The 19,332-nt window shown below is 36.1% G+C and overlaps 1 protein-coding gene across 4 annotated transcripts in view; it reads left to right on the forward strand.

The window, feature by feature from the left end:
- The window catches only part of NKAIN2 (Na+/K+ transporting ATPase interacting 2), an 805,068-nt gene that overhangs the window by 326,895 nt on the left and 458,841 nt on the right, over nt 1-19,332 (forward strand). The window contains exon 1 of one of the 4 annotated variants that reach the window (XR_001360685.1): nt 4,964-4,995. The exons of the other annotated variants lie outside the window; for them this stretch is intronic. The gene's annotated coding sequence lies outside the window, so the exon portion shown is untranslated. Of the gene's footprint in view, nt 1-4,963; nt 4,996-19,332 lie in introns of those variants that run through there. 4 annotated transcript variants of the gene reach the window in all.

The following is a 19,332-nucleotide window of genomic DNA, read 5'->3' on the forward strand; positions in this document are numbered from 1 at the left end:
GGGTTTTGTTTAGCTTCTATATTTGTTACAATGTTTCAAACTGCAAGCTCAGAGGCCGGCAGCGGCAGGCGGGGAACGTTGGAGTCCTCCGTCACTGAAGCAAGCAAGCCTCCTGTTAGCTTTAAGCTGCCTGGCTGCCGGCCGCCATCTTGGCTGGCAGTTAATTTGCATATCTCCCTGATTAGCCAATGGGAAGGGTAGCGGCTGTACGGCTAATTACCATGTTTCTCTTTTATTAGATAGGATTTTTTTTATATAGTTTTTAAACTTGTTGGCATGAAATTTATCCTTTATTTTATTGTTTCAGCTTCACACCTGTTTAAAAGTTTTATCTTGGTAAAATAAAACATATGTAATATCAAGTTGCTCCCCAAAATACTTTTGAAAACTTTACAAACGTTTTAAATGTCAATGAAAGAGAATTTTAAACTATTGCAAGTCATAAATTGTCAGTAACATTACAAAAACTCTGAACAACTTTGGTGATCTTTGGAGGCAAGTAAATTCAAGAAGACTAAATGGAAGCAATATATATTTTCTCTGATATATAAGTTTTGGATATTTTTTTATAAGGGAAAAGTAGAAACAGTTGAGCAAGAAATGCTACTTACTATGTGAGTTTAGATTTTGGCAGTTCCTGACTCAAGTGATTTCCTTAAGAATAACACTTTGGTTGTAATCCTGCCACAATTCTGGACATTACTCCTCTTGGCATCCTTCTTCGTGGCTCAGATAATGATTATCAGAAAAGAATATCCTGAGAAAATGGAATATATAATAAAAGCTAATTCTTTTTTAGAGATTGTTGCATACTAGATATGATTTTAAGTGTTGTACATACATTAACTTTTTAATTGTTATATCATCCTTATGAAGCAGATACCATTAAATAGCCCCCGTGTATTGAATAAAGAAACTAAGGCATCATGTGGTTGAGTAACTTTCTCAAGGTCACAAACCTAGTCCATTAGAAAGCCAGTGTTCATACCTGGCCAGTTTGGCTCAAAACTTTATGCTCTCTATGTGACAGGCTAATTTAGATAGGAAGATAATTCTGGAAATATTTTGAACACAATGTGCTCAAAAAGGAGAGATCAAATTCTGAATACAAAGAATGAATTCAGATTTTTAAGTATGGTACAAAACCAAGACCTTTAAGTAACCTGCACCAGACATAGTACTATGTTTGCTGAGGGAATGTGCATTTGCTTCAGACTTCAGTCATTAACCTAACACAGTTGGTATACCACTTAGGTACTACAATGTGATTAACAATAGCAAAGACCATTATAGTGTTGCCTTCCAACTAAAAATTAAGTAAAGTAAATTTCTAGATCATAACTTCAAAATAAAGATGAGTAATTAAGATACTAAGCTGTCAGGCTATATAGAAGAGTTGTGCCAAACTATGATCAGACCTAAGCACAACTTAGTAAAAACCAATGAATTTCAGACTTGAGTATATCAGAAGGTGGGTGGGGAAAACTTCATTAATTAAGGCTCTGAAGACCTTTCCTGTCTCATTTGAAACTGAACATTTTATCCATCTATCTCATATGCAAACAGTGAGGGATTTGGAATTAAAAAGAGATGAACTCAAATACAATGACTTTAAGTTAGCACCTGTCTTATAAAGGCACGAGAAAACAGTTGACAGAAACATACAGCTTTATACAGTTCTAATTACTTTTATAATTAAAGTTTAAATTGACGACCAGAGAAGTTATAAGATTACTGTTGAGGGGTAAGGGAAGGAAGCAAGGAAGGAGAAAGGCAGTGAATAGAAAACAGAAGAACCCTAAGGGAGAGTGATAAGGCACTGAAGGTATAATTTCTCCATGTCACCAATTACCCACAGGTAGGTTGGATACTGGGTCTTTTATTCACAGTATGACTTTCTGAGGGTGATTGTTACTGTGACTGCTATATTGGTTTCTTTTCCTGTGAAGCAATATGCAAGCATTAAACACGTTTTTTATTAGAATCAAAGTACTATTCAGTCGGAAATTTTAAATAATGTATGGCACTTTAGGATGTTGATTGTCATTTTAAATAATTAACTATATCTAATTTTGGTAGTAACTGAACTCTTATTTTCTGTGAGAGCTTGACACTACTTGATTTACAGGAGCAAGATATTTAAATATTATACAGAGCTTAGAGCCACAAATTATGAATAAACTTCCTACTGCCCTGTATGATACTTTCTCCCCCCTCGGTTTATTTCTCCCTTCATAGATAGATAGATGTAGGTAGGTAGATAAGTAGATAGATAGGTAAATAGATTGATTTAGATATAGAGCAATCTAGGTAAAACATGAAAATCCAATTTAGTTTATTGTAACGAATCACTATATAATTTAAGTATTTATAAAATCACTACTTCATTATGAATTAAGACCGCCTATAATTGTTACTATACTATACCATAGAAAGGAACCTCATCTTTTCAGCTAAATATTACTTAAAGTTGCCAATAAAATATGTTGAACATAGGGGTCTTCAATAAATATTTGCTGAGTTGAATTGATATTTTTTACTATTAATATCCAAGTGATATAATATAAAATTAAATTTATTTACATATTCTATTTGGAAATTTTTAGTTCCAGGTGGTTTTGCTTGATAAGAAGCCAATAAATCCCCCAACTTTGCTTCCTGTAAGATAGGAGAGGAGATTTGTTCTATGTACACATTTTAATATTTTGGACTTCATACTAATAGGCCTGCTTGAGAAAGTAATTCAGATGGCAGATGGTTATTATATTGTGTTTAACAAGCATTTATAATGGCATCTATTCCAGGCAGTGTTCTGAGCCCTTTAAAAATTATAGGGGAAAATGTAGATTAGGCAAATACCAATAGGGAAACATTCATTTTATGAGAAGTCTGAAAATATACTCTATTATCTTAGTGTTTACAAAATACACCTATCAGTACATTCTGTATTATTTATTACAAATATGAAACCTAGACATAACTGGAATCAAAATGTTGAATATTTGAAAGAGGTATTTTTGCAAGATTAGGAATTAATTATTATTTTAGCACCAATCCACTTATTCCTAACCTTTATATGTCTTTGGAAAATGTAGATTGAGAGTTATGACTGTCTACCCTCTGGGGAGTGCCAAGGTAGAAAACTCCTGAGGAACTTTTCACTGTAGTTTTTAGGTCTTGGCATAAAACAGGCTGAATAGGTATAAAATAATGTAAGGAGAAAATAGACATGAGAACTTGCAACTATAAGCAAATTGTGAATTAAGAGGAGAATAGTAATTATGCCGCCATTTTCTTGTTTAAATATACATACACAAATATAAATATGATTGTTTATTACTAATTTAGTACATACTTTCTTTATTCTATAATTATTTTACTACTAATAAAAATATAGCAACAAGTTGATATAAATTATGTTAACAAGCTTCAGACATATAATTACTTGAGTATAGGCTCAAGTAATTTGAAATTTTTATCACTCAATATGTTTCTTGCGTGGCAGAATTAACTGTTGGTTTCTACAAAATAGTCTCAGTATTCTCCAAAGATATAAATTTATACTTAGTAAATGGTGTATAATAATACATTTTCATGTTAATGTTTATTAAAAATCTCCCCTAAAGTTTTTCTTAAACACTGTCTGTTTTTCTTTGAAACTGTAAATTACTGATGCAGCATCAATTCATGGCTTTCAATAATTCATTTTATATCCTTCCTAATTAACTGAGATGCTGGGTTTCATCTAGGAATTTCATGTTCTCCAACTTTTTACACAGAACTATAAAATATCAGAATGTGATAGATTATTTCATTTGCAGATGCATGTATCTCATTAGAAAACCCTGTTACTTTTTCGAGATTGAAATTTTACACTGTCACCTTCAGTACAGAAAATGTTTTAAAAAATGCATGTTTGATTGTCATTTAAAGCTGTAGCAATAGTGATGAATAGAGACATCTGCCACCGCACATACAGATTGATAATGACTTTATTTGTAGTTTGGCCTAATGCATATCCTGTCAGATCATCAAAACAAGAAAAGGAAGGTCTCATCAGATAGTAAGAAATAGCCAGATGCTCATGGAATGATGACAAGTCATTGTCTCTTGGGAGAAAATGTTCAAATTATGCAAAGAAGACACTGTTTTATTATAGATTTTAAAATGAATCTAACTTATCAAACTTAACTGCTACTTTAGGGATATGCCAGGCACCCTGGTCTTAAAATGTTTCCTTCTCTTCAGCTTCCATGTTCATCCTTTCCTTTAACCGTCAGACTTTCAGGGAAACTAGATGCTATCTCAGTCTTGGAAGCTTAAAGATTTCAAAAATTCCCAAACCTCTCTTTAGCCATTTCCCTACACTTTATTTTATACCCATGCTTACAAAACGCTTCATAACTGATTGGTTTAAGCCTGAGGGGAGAAACAACCTGTACAGATTTATATTTTTTACAGTCAGGCCTAAAGAGATGTCCTTTTAATTGGGGGGGTGGTGGTGGAATCTAAACACAAACATAACATTTTTGTTTAGTACTAAAATTAAAGAGATAGGAAAAACCTAAAGTAAATCTGTTAAATATAGACTTACAATTTGTATTCCTTCAACAACTGTTAACTATGGATTTTAATGGACAGAGCAGTAGACTTGGGACAAGGGAATTAATTACTAGAAATTTGAGTTAATTATTACACAACGTACATCTATTTCTATCATTGGTTGGATGAACAAATGAAAGCATTCTCTTTATATTAAAATTTATGACATACTAATTCCCATATCTTGAAATACATCATTTACTCTGTGTTCATTAGGTTCCAATATCACAATTTAAATGTAAAACATATTTATATTTGGACTATTCCAGGGCCCTTTTGACTTTGGAAATGAAATTCATGGCAAAATGTTACTGTGTTTAATATCTGCAACTTGAAGTGAACTCTTTCACATCATGGAACTCGCAGATGTCATCTGACAATAGTTTTTTACCAGTAAGTTATTTATTTCATTAGTAGTGTTATCTAAAACAAAACTTTCAATTTTCACTTAATTCAGCTTAAAAAGATGAGTTCTGGTTCTCTAAGGAATTCTTCAAATGGTAGAAGTCACAGAAGTACAATGTGTCACGTTCAAAACCCTCGGGATTGTAACAGAAAAGAACATTTCCCATCGAATCATAAAAATAAATGCTGATACAAAGAATATCCTTTATGTTCAAAGAAAGATGAACTTTATATAATGAACATTAAAAGATTACATCTGGGGTCTGTGTTATTTTTTCTGGACTAATAGCTTCTATAACAGATCTGAAAAGTCTAATTTGTATGCTATTTCAATGAACACTTTCACTTAACACATTGTGGATGGATCACAAGACTTCTCGCTTCATATTACACAGTGTTTTACAAAGTATCATACTTTAAAAAGGTATTAGCTTGTAAGAACATGTAATAAATAACTTCAAAATGCAATGGGTATTTAATTTTAAAGCGTGCCTTTAACATTTATGTAAAACGTTTTTTGTGCACTCGTTCAATAGAAACTTATCTGGCCACTGGGTAAAGCTAGCAATAAAACTACTGGTCCAAATGTGTTAAGAAGTTATTCTAGAAATTCAGGATTGTAGCAGTTTTTCCCCCTTCATATATTTCAAAAAATAGGCATTTTGAGTGTGTAAATATACTTGTTATTTGTATACAGAATATGAAAGCTCTTAAAATAGTCCAAAGTTTTCCAGCTTCTATAAGTGGTTAAACATAGCTGTTTGTTTTAAAAAAAAAAAAAGACCCGGCCAGTGTGGCTCAGTGGTTGAGTGTCAACCTATGAACCAGGAGATCATGGTTTGAATCCCGGTCAGGGGTCAGGGCATGTGCCAGGATTGCTGGCTGGATTCCTAGTGTAGGGCATGGAGTCTCTCTCATCATTGATGTTCCTATATCTCTCTCCCTCTCCCTTCCTCTCTGAAATCAGTACACACACACACACACACACACACACACACACACACACACACACATAGCTGTTTGTTTATTGAGGCTCCTCTTGTTTGTAATTAAATATTGTGAGGTCCTTCTATGACAGTATTAGATATTTTACAGAAGCAGTACCAACATCAAATAATATAAGAAAACAATATGAAAATGCAAATGGAAAGCATTTCCCCTTAGATTTTAATTCTCTGTTGAAAGACAAATAAAACGTACACTCTATTATCATTTAAATCATTTGTTGTCTAAATTAGGTACAGTAGAAGCTGAGAAAAAAGAAGATTGGAAGTGTATGTCCCCATAGTGAATGTGAGGGTGTTTCAGGGGAAACAGTGGGACGGGGAAGGCAGCATGGGAGGAATCTACCACTTGGCATATGGAAAAGGTGGGAGGGAATAAAAGGATATTTTCATGTGTGTAACTTGTATCTATTGTTAAGTATATACAGACTCGAAAACATAATATAATTATTAAGGTTTTGGACAGTCCTTGTCAAATTAAGCATTTAAAATACATACCTATTTTTAGGAAATCTATCAAATATAAATGTGTCTACTACCCCATTATAATACTTCATTGAAATTACTATGCTAAAATATGTTTAGTGCAAAATTAATATGCCTTCTGTGGGTAATCCATGTATCTGTTTTTAATTAGGTAGATAAAAGGTTCAAGAAGACTTGGCAATAAGAAATATTTCATTATCTGGGAAAGAATATGAGAAATGTAAACATTAGAGCCACTGAGTCAGTGGCTGTGCATTTCTGAACCAGTCTGTTAGATGTTATTGAGGCTGATTTTTTTAATCCTTTTCCTTTATTAAAAAATAAAGAAAAGGTATTTTGACTGAGAAGAAAAAAACAAAAAACACTGGATGAAGTTGTTTTCTTGTTTGTTTTTCAATTGTTTTGTTGTTACTAAAACTGCCTTCATACAGTTACTGAAGATAAAATGCTTTCCTGGAACTGTTTGTGGGGCTCATCCATTCTTTACCTTTCCACGTAGCTTTATTGGGACATAGATGTCTAGAGAAGCCTTAAGAATTGCCTTCTTTTACTTGTTTAATTTTTGGTCAATTTATTAGAATTCTTCTTTAATCTGTTCCTAAAGGTAGCTTTAGCTTTACTGATAATTCTCAGTAGCCTAATATGGATGGATTAGAGATGACTTCATGATCTGCCTGGTATTTGATTTGATTTTTTTTTTTTTACCTACTAGTCATTCATAGATTTTTGAAAAAAACCAACAGGATCTGCTCATGTGCTGTTTTTACTCTGTATCCTCAAACACTGTACTGTTTTTAATTTATGGATAGGTAAAACCATCTTGGCATCTCATTAAAGGTTTACTCCATTCTCTAGCTCTTTTGTTTGTTACAACTGCCATAATCCAAATGGGTGGACTGTGTAGTTTATGATGAGACCACAAAGTATATTTCTAGGAAAGTGAAAATAATGACCAAGAGCAATAGCCCTTGTATGAAAAAATTGTCAAGAAATAGTGCAATCTGCAGGCTTTTTCTTATAACTTGGATATAAAACCAGAGGCTATGATACTGTGATTCTCCAAGTATAATCATTACGCTGCTGCATCAGAATCACCAGTGACATTTGCTTAAAAATAGAATTTCTTTGCTCCACCACAGGCAGTCTGACTCACAATTTCTGAAGGCCAACTCATCTTTCTCCTCTTGACCCTCCTAAGAATTGTTACTAATCTGTTTTGATTCCTGCTCTGTCAAGGAATAGCCACATGTTCTTAACTGTAACCTAGATTGTTTTAGTTACTTCCTTTACTTCACCAAGACATTATACACTAAGAATGACACCATTTGCTCTGAAATACTTCAAAATGAAATTGCATATTCATACCTGTGTACCTGTCCCTGTGTCTAGAACCATTAGATATGTATGGCTTTTCGGTCTCCTCACCATAGATTCATTAACCATATTATTTTACTTCATTTCAAATAACATACAAATAATATGAAACCATTTCAGAAAACAAAAATGCCCCATAATTCTAAAGCTAAGAGCTAAAAGCATGATAAAACTCATTGACTCTATACTGTGCCTGAATTTTAGTCCTAGGGCCATTTGCTAGTATTCAGCCAGAGAAGTAAACCCAGTAGGAGAAATGTATTAAGAGATGTATTTCAAAAAAATTAGCTCACTCGATTATGGGGGATGGTTAGGTAAGTCTGAAATCTAAGGGGCATGCTGTCAGGAAGGGCAGACTAGAACTTTCAGGCATTGGCTGGAACTTCTGTCCATAGGGGGATTTATTTTCTCAGGGAGTCTTCAGCGATGCTGTTCAACTGATTGAATTAGTCCTACCAGATTATTGAAAAGAATCTCCCTAGTCAAAGTCAACTGCTTATGGACTTTAATTACATCTACACAATACCTTCCTGGCAACACCTAGATTAGTATTTGATTAAGCGGGGATTGTGGCTTAGCCAATTTAACACATTACAAAACCATCACAAGCAACATATGGATTTTTATTTATTTGACCTAGCCCTTTCTGTATTGGCATTTGTAGTAAATTATTCCCTCAATAGAAGATTTTATGCATTCGAGATACTTACTTAAGTTTATCCTTTTTTCTGGAAACTATGCCCACAGAGAATACTGTAAGCCTAAGATATGCCGGTAAGCCTATTGGTCAATAGTTTGATAGAATTTATAGCTGTGTTTCCAGTCTTTTAATGGCTCTCTCAACGTCATCAAAATCCATTCTCAAATGCCAGGTTCAATATAATTAAATATTTAACAGTTATAGAAAATCTTTCAACTTTTGTCCTGATTCCTCCCCTAACAGCTTGAGGGGAAACACAGCTACTTAAAAAGAGCTCCAGACAAATTTTGACGAGCATTATTTCTGAAGTATTTATAGTAATTTGGAGAAACATTTTAAGTAAACATCAGATTTCTTAGTATCTGAATTTTTTTTGCAGGAAAAATACATCATCCTTTTTGTTGTCAACTAATTGTATACACCATTAGGAATTCTTTTTCATTGAGGTACTTACATGAAAGAGAAGGGAGAAAAAAATAACATTTTATGCTATTAGAAGTCACCCAAGAAACAAACATGAGATTGCTGAGAATATAATAAACCATTCATATATATTTCATAATTTTAGTGTGAAAATAGGGATCGTTTTTGAAGGGTTTGTGCTCCAAACCAGCTGTGTCCACTGACAATTTAAATAGGTAGAAACCCATAGAAATGGAACTCCATATTAGACCAAGATTCTTTTTGCTGGCTAATATTGCAAAAACAATTGCTAACTGTGCAGATGCGCTTCTACCTGTTTAAAAAGAATCCAAAACACTTGATGGAAACTGTCCTGGGACAAATTAATGGCAAAGTGCCAGAAACAAGCATGTCTTTCCTCTTCTGTGGAAATGACTGCCCTTTAGAACGCTGCACACGGAGGGAGAGGAAAGCTTTTCATCATTGTTCTCCCAGCTCAGACATAGTGAAACAGAATGTCGGGAACACAATGAGCTTTCACATTATGGACACTCGGTACTTTGATGTCTATATTATCTTTTGTAGATTTCTCCTTTTACTAAAAACAGTGTGAATCAGAGGGCAGGTTTCCTAAAAGCGCTCATTATGCTAAGTTTATTCACTATTGTCTCCTTGTTCCAAAACTCCCTTCACATGCACACAGACACAGAAAAGTGTGTCTTGGGTAGAAATAGTAAACAAATGGAGACCTGGGCCTCTAGACTCAATGTGGGCTGTTCCTCTGGTGGCTTGTTCCTCAGGGAGCCCATCTCCATTTTGTGATGTTATGTGGACTTAGCAGACGGACCTATTCGTTCTAAACTTCAGTTTCTTCACATAGGAGAGAGGCTTAATTGTTCGATATCGCCAGGTTATCCTGAGGCTCGGATGAGATGAGGTGTGTAAAGCATTATGTGAATTATAAAGCGCAGCACAAATGTGGGTGATTATGTTAGATGGTTTTAACCACGCAGATGAGAAGGGAGTCATTCAGTCTTGTATGTAGATGCTTGGCAGCATGTACAGGAACAATTTGAATGATTGGATTTCTTATTTGACTTTGAAAACTTCCCATCACGCAACTGTTTGGAACATATTTTGTTTTTAAAATAGTAACGCGTCTGGCAGGTTGTTTGTTGAAGACATTTGTTGGAAGAATACGTTCTTTTTACTGTGGCTCTATAATTGACAATTTTGAATTTCCTCTTGCGTTAAATATTTTTAGTATGGCAATGTGTTCGGAGCTGCAAATTGTTAATAAGCATATACCCAGATTGTTGATGAGCATATACAGTGGTGAGAGATGCAGTGTAAAATTCAACCAGAAAAGACCCATCTTCTAAAATGACAGGGCATCAGACAAGAAAAATTACATGTAAGATTAGGACATTAAGAGAGTTAATTTCTGACAACGCCTACCCTGCCAACTCAGATACTACTGTTTCTTAGATATGCGGTCAATTTTTGAAATTCTTTTTAAATAGACTTTACTTTTGAGAGCAGATTTAGGTTCACAGCAAAATTGAGCAGAGAATAGAGTGAGAGATCCCATATACCCTCTTTCCCCTTCACACAGACAGCTTCTGCCACCATGAGCATCCCACACCAGAGTGGTACATTTTTGTTACAGTTGATGAACCAACACTGGTACATCATCATCCAATGTGCATAGTTTACTCTGGTGTTGGGGGGTTGAGTCACTCTGGTCAGGAGTTGATGGGGCTTAGGTTTTAACATTGCTGTTCCTGGGTGGTACCCTGCAGGTTTGAAATTCCTCTGGAGACAGACCACCTTTACCTTGTGTTTAAGCTGGGATGATGGAGGGCTGTTGTTTTTTTTCCAATACTAATCCTTCTGCCTTCAACTTGCCACCATCTCTGCAGGTCTATACCACCAGGGGCTAGGGAGGACCTGTGAATATTCTTCCCTTCTCCAGTAGTAGTCTGCTGTTGCTTGGTATCACGTGGTAGGCCTGACTGGAGAAATAGGGGTTCTCTATTGTCCTGGCCAAGCCACAGTTTTGAGAAAGACTTGCACTCTGGGCTCTGGGTGGGAAGTTCTAAGCATGCCTGCGACTCCTCTGCATGGCTGTCAAACTCTCTGCCTTCTATCTGTTGTTGTCCTTGACCTTGCATGAGAGTTTCTGTTTCTCCCCCAGTGATAGATTAAGGTTTTGAGTAAGTATAGGATCTTAGATCCAGGATGGTTTTCTGTGCTTCCCATGGGCCTCAAGGTTTTCTTGTGTTGTTGTTCCCCCTCCACCCTTCCCTCAGCTACATTGCATCTTACCATCTCTCCCCTATGTCTTAGGGCTTTTGCTTTGCATGAGAGAAGCGCCTAGGGAACTGCAAGGCATTTGGTGCCTGTCCCCACAGCTGCCCATCTCCTCCAGATGCCTGCCCCACCTAGGGGTCCCTCTTCAGGCTCCTGCCCTGCCTGGGTGAGCACCACTGAAGGAAGCATGCAAAGGACTTTTCATGAAATCTGATTTTTTACTTACAAATATATTCTAAACAACATCTATATAGATAAAGAGCCAGGGGCTGTCACATCTGAAACAACCGAAGGGACGACCAAACAGGCTGAGTGGGGTGACCTGGCCAGCAGGGGGGTTAGAGAGGGACGACCAAACAACTGAATACCAGGCTGGGTGGGGTGACCAGACCGGCAGGGGGGTTAGTGAGGGACAACCAAATGACTGAACAGCAGGCTGCGTTGGGCGACCAGGCCTGCAGGGGGGGCAGTGAGGGGAGACCAGGCCGGCAGGGGGGGCCGTGAAGGGCAACCAAGCCAGCAAGGGGGGGGGGAGTTGGGAGGGAGGGCCATGAGGGGTGACCAAGCCGGCATTGGGGGGCAGTTTGGGGCAACCAGGCTGGGGGGGGGCAGTTAGGGGTGATCAGGCAGGGAGGCAGGTGAGCAATTACGAGCCAGTGGTCCTAGATTGTGAGAGGGATGCCCAACTTCTGGTAGTCGGACATCCCCCAAGGGGTCCCAGATTGGAGAGGATGCAGGCTGGGCTGAGGGGAACCCCCCACCCCGTGCAGGAATTTTGTGTACAGGGCCTCTAGTTCTTTTATAATAATGAAGTGTGGTATCCACAATTTTTTTCCTCAACATACTGTTTTTGGTTTTTCTTCTCAAAGCCTCCTACTAAAATTTTAGTCAGCTGTCAGGATTGTACTTTGCACAAAGAGTAACAATGACAATACATTTCCTAAAAAGTGACTGAAAATAATCATTGTGAACTGAAAAGAAAGTGGGGGGGAGGAAAAGTAATATCCATTCCATTAGTACTAAGCTTTCCTTCCAAAAGGGTTGGTATGGTGTGATCTTTTAAAGAATTATGAAAGGTAAATGTAAGACCTGGCTGTGTTCCCATGTCCTTGCCCCCTGCAGTGGACTTCTTGTCTGGAATGCACATTACGTTTTCTGCTTCAAGGATGGCCAGTGCTCAGCGCTCACATTCATTCACACTCCTAAATTATATGATGCTTCCTTTCCTCATTTCACATATTCAAAGTGAAAAGTGTCATTGCCAGGGAAGCATGAAAATACAGTCAGTCCCAACGACTGTTCCAGAAAACCTACAGAAAGGTCAATCTGGTCTTATCAGAGTAAAAAATAAATGAAAGAGGAATAGTATTCATATGCATTCCTACTAAAGAATCTAATTTTCTTAATTGTTTAAAGATCACACTTTATACATTTTTATAATATGGAATGCCTCTGTAGCATTTGAATTAGATAACTAGAAAATAAGTGATCGGAAAATTAACTTTGTGCTTTCAGTAAATGAAGTAATCGTTCTTTTAGGTTTAATTGCTCAGGCATTATTTTGGCATAGTGCACCAAAACATATTTCATAATATTAGTGACGACTCAACCTCAACTTGGATAAACCAAACAAACACATCTTCAAGGAGAACTATAGTTTTGAAATACTGAATTTTAAAGCATATAAATATTATTTTTGACATTCTGATACCCTCTTTTAAGTGATTTTTAAAATTTAGTTAGTGATAAAGATAGTAGGAAAGTTAGTTAAAAAAGAAAGAAGAGACCCTCTTCACAAATGACCAAGATTTAAATGTTACCTATTTTAGATAAGTTCTGCCAGGTTTTGATTATCCACATCCATATGACATTGAAATAAGGTGAATTATAAAATAAGTTTTCAATGAGCACTCACCACCTCCTTATTTACTTTTACTTGCTTAAGGCAACCTATAGCTCAGGAGGAAACTTCTGAACCCATCCCGCAGTCATTTCCTTAAACTGAGGAATATATTTTATAAGAACATAAATATTTCAACTTTTCGTAGCCATCCTGGGTTTTAGGGCAAATCCTGTCTATGTCGGGGATGGGGTAAGAAACAGAGAATGTATTGCTCTAGGCTAGGGATTTCAGCTCTGTTTGGTTCAGTATCAAACCATGCTACAGTTATGTCACCAGCCAATTCATAAGTCTCTCAGATAAATTTCACATGTACATTTCCTTTTCTAAGAATTAAGAATTAAATTAGAATGGCACAATAAATTATGCCTCGTCTTTTCTCAATGAAGCTTGTCCGATTATTTGAGTGCACTGTACTTTGAAGTTCATTGTCATTACCTTCTTTTTTACTCTAACTTTCAAAAGTGAGGACCTGATTATTGCCATACGACTTGTGCAGATATTCCACTTTGCAATATGTGCTGCATATAAATGTGCGGTTGGTATGGTAGGGGGTAAAATGGGCTGCCTCCCTGCCATCTGTGTGCTAATTAACCAGTGTCGAGCACGGTCTTGTCATAGGAGAAAGTCGTCTCCATTGCTACAGGGTGCAAATTATGTTGCCAGGAAGATCACACGGACAGGGTCAAAGTTGGCTATCAGCAGTGGTTCTTGGTTTTAGTGTGTGCTTTGAAAAGTTATAGGAATTTTTGCATAAAACAAAGACAAAACTGTACTTCCCTATCTAATTTGTATACCTACATACTGGAATTTTCAGCATAAAACAAAATAAAACATAACTAGCTTTTTCATATACTAAGACATTTGTAACTGGTTTCATTTCTTTGAGTATATTGTTTGCTCGAAGACATATACTTGCGGGAAGCTTAAATGATTAGATTCAATATACATGGAAACATAATTAAAATAAAGCTACATTAATAGTTCAGTTGCTTTTCAACACCGAAACATATTTGAACCAAGTGCTCAATCAAATAAAGTTTACCTTTAAAAAAAAACAAGATATTTGTCACCTTAAATATAGTGACCCGTGAGTGACCTTTTTGGTAAGATAAAGAATCAAACAGCCTTGGCTGATATGGCTGAATTGGTTGGGTGGCTTCTCTTGCACTGAGAGGTTGCTAGCTGGTTGTAGGATTGTGGGGTTGCAGGCTCAGTCCCTGATAGGGGGCGTGCAGGCTGCAGCCTATAGATGTTTCGCCTTCACATCCATGTTTCTCTCTCTCTTCCTTTCCCTTCCAGTCTCTTTAAAAATCAATAAAAATATTTTTAAAAGAATTTTAAAAAATGTAAGAGATATATTAGTTTTAAAATTCAAGTCAATTCCAATGATTATAATTAGTAAGAATCCCAACAGAAGGAGAAGTTAAGGGAAATTAGTTATCTATAGTTGTTAAATATAATTTAAAAATTCAAGGAGAGGAGGTGGGGGGAGGAAAAGGAGGGTGTAAGTGCGGATAAAGGGTGGTGGAAGGAGACTTGACCTGGGGTGATGAACACACAATACAATACACAGATGATGTATTATAGAATTGTCCACCTGAAACCTATATAATTTTATTAACCAATGTCACCACTATAAATTCAATGAAAAAATCAGTAATGTTTAACAACGGATTGTTAGCAAACATAAACATATTCACATCTGTAACTTGTGTCCTACTCTGCCAATATTAGTAAATAATTAAAAATGTAATATCACAACATTTCACACATTATGTCAACATAATTACTCTCATAATTAAAACCTTGAAAAAGCTAAAGGATAACATTTTACTCCTGTGGGCATACATAGAGATATACTATTCTTTCTCACTTTCTTTCAAACATGTGCTACAGAGATGGGAAAAAATAAAAGAATAATCATCTAATGGAAGCTAAGTGGTCTGCCTATATTCTTAAGTTATTTCTTTTAATCAAAATGTCCTCCATTTGGCCCTGGCTAATGTGGCTCAGTTGGTTGGAGCATCGTCCCATACAATGAAAGGTTGACAGTTCAGTTCCCGGTCAGGGCACATACCAAGGTTGCTGCAACCGATCTCTCTCTCTCTCTCTCTCTCTCTCTCTCTCTCTCTCTCCTCCCTCTCCCTCTCTCTCTTCCACTCTCTCTAAAATCAGTAAAATATATCCTCGTGAGAATTAAAAAAAAATGTTCTCCATTTGGAACTAAAAGTGCATTGCCTTATTCTTTATAAACGTGACAGAAGAATAACTTCACTCTACACAATAATAAATTTTTTCTGCATACCAATTTTTCTTTGGTACTTTTTTCTGGAACAACATTTGAGCTTTTAAAAGCATATTTTACATGTGGTCATATTTTATCAACAAATGTGTTTAGCTATCATTGTCATGCTACCTGTAGAAAATATTCAAGGCTATTTTTACTTACTAGCAGAATGGCAGTGGTATGGCTGAAGAAGCACTGAAAGATATATATTCCTAAAAAATATGAACTTTCTAACTTAGAAGGTAATTATTTTGTCTGAAGAGGCACTGGAATGTCCCTAAACAAGAAGAATGTGGTTATTTCCTAAGATTACATATTAATCTTTTAAGCCAATTGCACCCATCAATGTATTGTGTTATTCTGTGAGCCACTTGAGATATCAGCTCATTTGTGAAACTTTCCTTCTTCCCAAGACCAGCTAAGTGATACCCTTCCAGTTTCCATGGCAATTGGACTATAGTCCTTAGAGCAGTGATGGCAAACCTATGACACGCGTGTCAGAGGTGACACGCAAACTCATTTTTTGGTTGATTTTTCTTTGTTAAATGGCATTTAAATATATAAAATAAATATCAAAAATATAAGTCTTTGTTTTACTATGGTTGCAAATATCAAAAAATTTCTATATGTGACAGGGCACCAGAGTTAAGTTAGGGTTTTTCAAAATGACACGCCGAGCTCAAAAGGTTCGCCATCACTGCCTTAGAGGTTAGAGACTAGGTCCAATTCTCTTTGTAGACCTAATAGAGAGACCAGCACTTTAAGTATATACAGTATTATTGAATGAATGAATAAAGGAACAGATAATACATAAATTATGCCTGCTAACAGCAGTGGACAAGCATCTTCTGCAAAGTTCATAGTGAGAATTTGAGAGAAGATACAATGTGAAGTCTTAGCAAATTACAACCACTCACAACATTACACATTTTTAATATGCTTTATTGATTTCAGAGAGGAAGGGAAAGGGAGAGATAGAACATCAGTGATGAGAGAGAATCATTGATTGGCTGCCTCCTTCACTCCCCATGATAGGGATTAAACCCCCAACCAGAGCATGTGCCCTGACCAGGAATTGAACCGTGACCTCCTGGTTCATGGGTTGACACTCAACCACTGAGCAACACCAGTTGGGCTCTTTCTAAAACATTTTTAAGTACCAGTGTCATAGGTTTGAGCACCATGAAACATGGGATATCCAAAAAGTGATAAAATGAGCCCATTTTTAAGACAGTAATCAGAACATTTAATAGAGGAATAAAACTGCTAAATGATTTGGCAGAAGGATTACCTCACTTCTGAGTTAATCATAAATCATAAGAAAGCATTCAGCAGGAGATCAATATTGTTTTGTGGTGTGCATACTACTCAGCATCCATTCCAATAGAAAGGTAAATTCAGTGCAAACCATCTATTTCACTTTTTGGCCTGGCATCCTTATTCCACTGCTCTTATTGTACCGAAAATACAGACTTCAACAATCTGATGTCTGTTTAAAGAAAAATCTGTTGCTGATGCACACATTATCTATATTTGTCTCAAGACAAATGAGAGCAACAACTGAAACCCAAGTTCTAAAGAGACATTCTGCATGTTGTGAAAGTTCACTATAGTAAATCACTGAAAGATAGTAGAGGGAAAAATCAGGAAAAAAAGACAGATAATGAGCACTGTTAGTTACACATACATGTTCCAAAAAGGACACCTGATCCTTTTTTATTTTGATTTGTAAGTGGTTATATAAGAAATGGAGCAAGTATACTAATAATGGGATGTGATTTAATTGTTGAAGTGTTATTAATCAGGAAGCATATCCTATTAAATTTGACTCCAAAACTATTCATGATTAGATTGCCAGAATATTCCAGTTACAAAAATGAAATTTCTCTTGGACAAGGATGTTCTGGAAGTCATGATAGTTAAATCCAAATTTTATGCTAAGCTTACCAGTTGCAACTAACATGGAATGTTTTTTTGGGACAGTAGAGTTCTCTAGCCTAATACTACAAGCCTACACACTGCTTGCTAAACAACTATAGGAAATACTATGGGAAAAATGTTTTATGTCATTATATTTACTTATCATACACATCCAGCACTTATCCTCCATCCCTAAAATAAAAAGAAAACAAAAAATACCTATACATAAAATTTTAGGACTTTAATGAAATTATTATCATGGTATTGATTCACTATAGACAATGAAAATAAAAAAAAGAAACAGCATAGGTAACAATTTTATAATTACGCACTGTATTTTATTGGTCAATTTATTTGAATATTTCCCAAGAGATATATTGAGTATAGATCATAGGACAGATACCATGTTAAGTGAAGGTAATTATGAATTTAACATATGGGCAATATTATACAGAAGATCATAGTTTACCTGGATATGTACAATGACTTGCCTTTACAGGAATTTTTAAAATTGTAGCTGCTTTTTAAAATGTTGGAAAGCAATTATAGGATACTCTGGGTTATTCTGCACTGTCCTGGATGCTAAGAAAGATCCTTTAATTGGCATCTCATTGGCAAAGTCTAACATGATTCTTATATAATGCTTTGACAACTCTCTGTCTGATCTTTATGTGTTAAGTCATGTATTTCAGAATCCTATTCTGCTTAGAATCCAAGCCACTAACTTCATGCTTATCTCTCCAAAAAGTATTTAAGGAGTTTGATTTTTTTCATTAATCCTTCCATGTGCTTTAACCTAGTCATCAAAATAAACTGTGCCTCTCAATTTATAGTCTTTATATAAACCTACAAACCAAGTTGTTGACATTCTTATTCACATTGAGTGGCCAGTGTCTTCAGTTGAGTCGTCTAAAGATATTTACATTTAAAGAGGTTTATTTATGACATTATATCTTAACTCAAATGTATGAATCACACAACAGAAAGTAAAGAGGGAAAATCATTAGAAAGATAGCAGAGGGGTGAAGTCTGACAACCCACAACAGTCCTCCTTCATGTATGAATATATCTGGTTGCTATACAAATTTGTCTAAGTTGTTTAAATACCTGCCTTCAGTACCCCATACTTTTCTTTTTCTTTTTTCTTTTTTTTTTTTTATAATAGACTTTAGTATGCATGTAAAAGCATTCTACAAAGAGCACAAATGTTTGCACTAAAAAAAACAACAACAACAACGTACTGTTTTCCTAAGTCTGATCTTCCTGGGGTAGATAGCCATAATTGGGCATAGTCTAGAAACCTATCTGGAAATATACGTACGTGTGTGTGTGTGTGTGTGTGTGTGTGTATATGCGTGTATGCATGCACGCGTGTGTGTGTGCAAACCTACAGTTTTTCCCAACTACAATAATTGACACTACATTTCCAGGGGTTTCTGAGCATCTCTAGCACTCCTGTCTCTGAGTGTCAACTGTAGTCATAAGTATTGTTTTATTTATTGTTCCCTCATCTTTAGGCACAAGCCCTTGCCCAAGGAATTAACCATATGCTGTGCTAGTAGTTTCTTTGTATATTTGTTTGTTTGGTTTTGTGTTTTAATATAGTTACTTTTTATCTTACTGCAGTAAAGAACGAGTATCCTATCTAATAAAAGACAAAAAGGGTAATTAACCATACCTTCGCTACGCTTCCCATTGGCTAATCAGGACGATATGCAAATTAACTGTCAAGAAAGATGGCGGTTAATTTGCATATGTAGGCACAATACTGGGAGGCGAAAGGGGAAGGATGGAAGAAGCCGCCTGACGGTGATCGGAAACCCAGGTGGCAGCTAAGAGCCAGGTGGCAGGGCAAAGGCGGCCCTGGGGCTCAGAGGGAAGGAGGTGATGGCGGGGGACTCGTCCCCTGTGCGGCCGCCGTGTGCTGCCCGGCCAT

The sequence above is a fragment of the Myotis brandtii genome, unplaced genomic scaffold (genome assembly GCF_000412655.1).
Source record: "Myotis brandtii unplaced genomic scaffold, ASM41265v1 scaffold123, whole genome shotgun sequence".
NCBI lineage: Eukaryota > Metazoa > Chordata > Mammalia > Chiroptera > Vespertilionidae > Myotis > Myotis brandtii.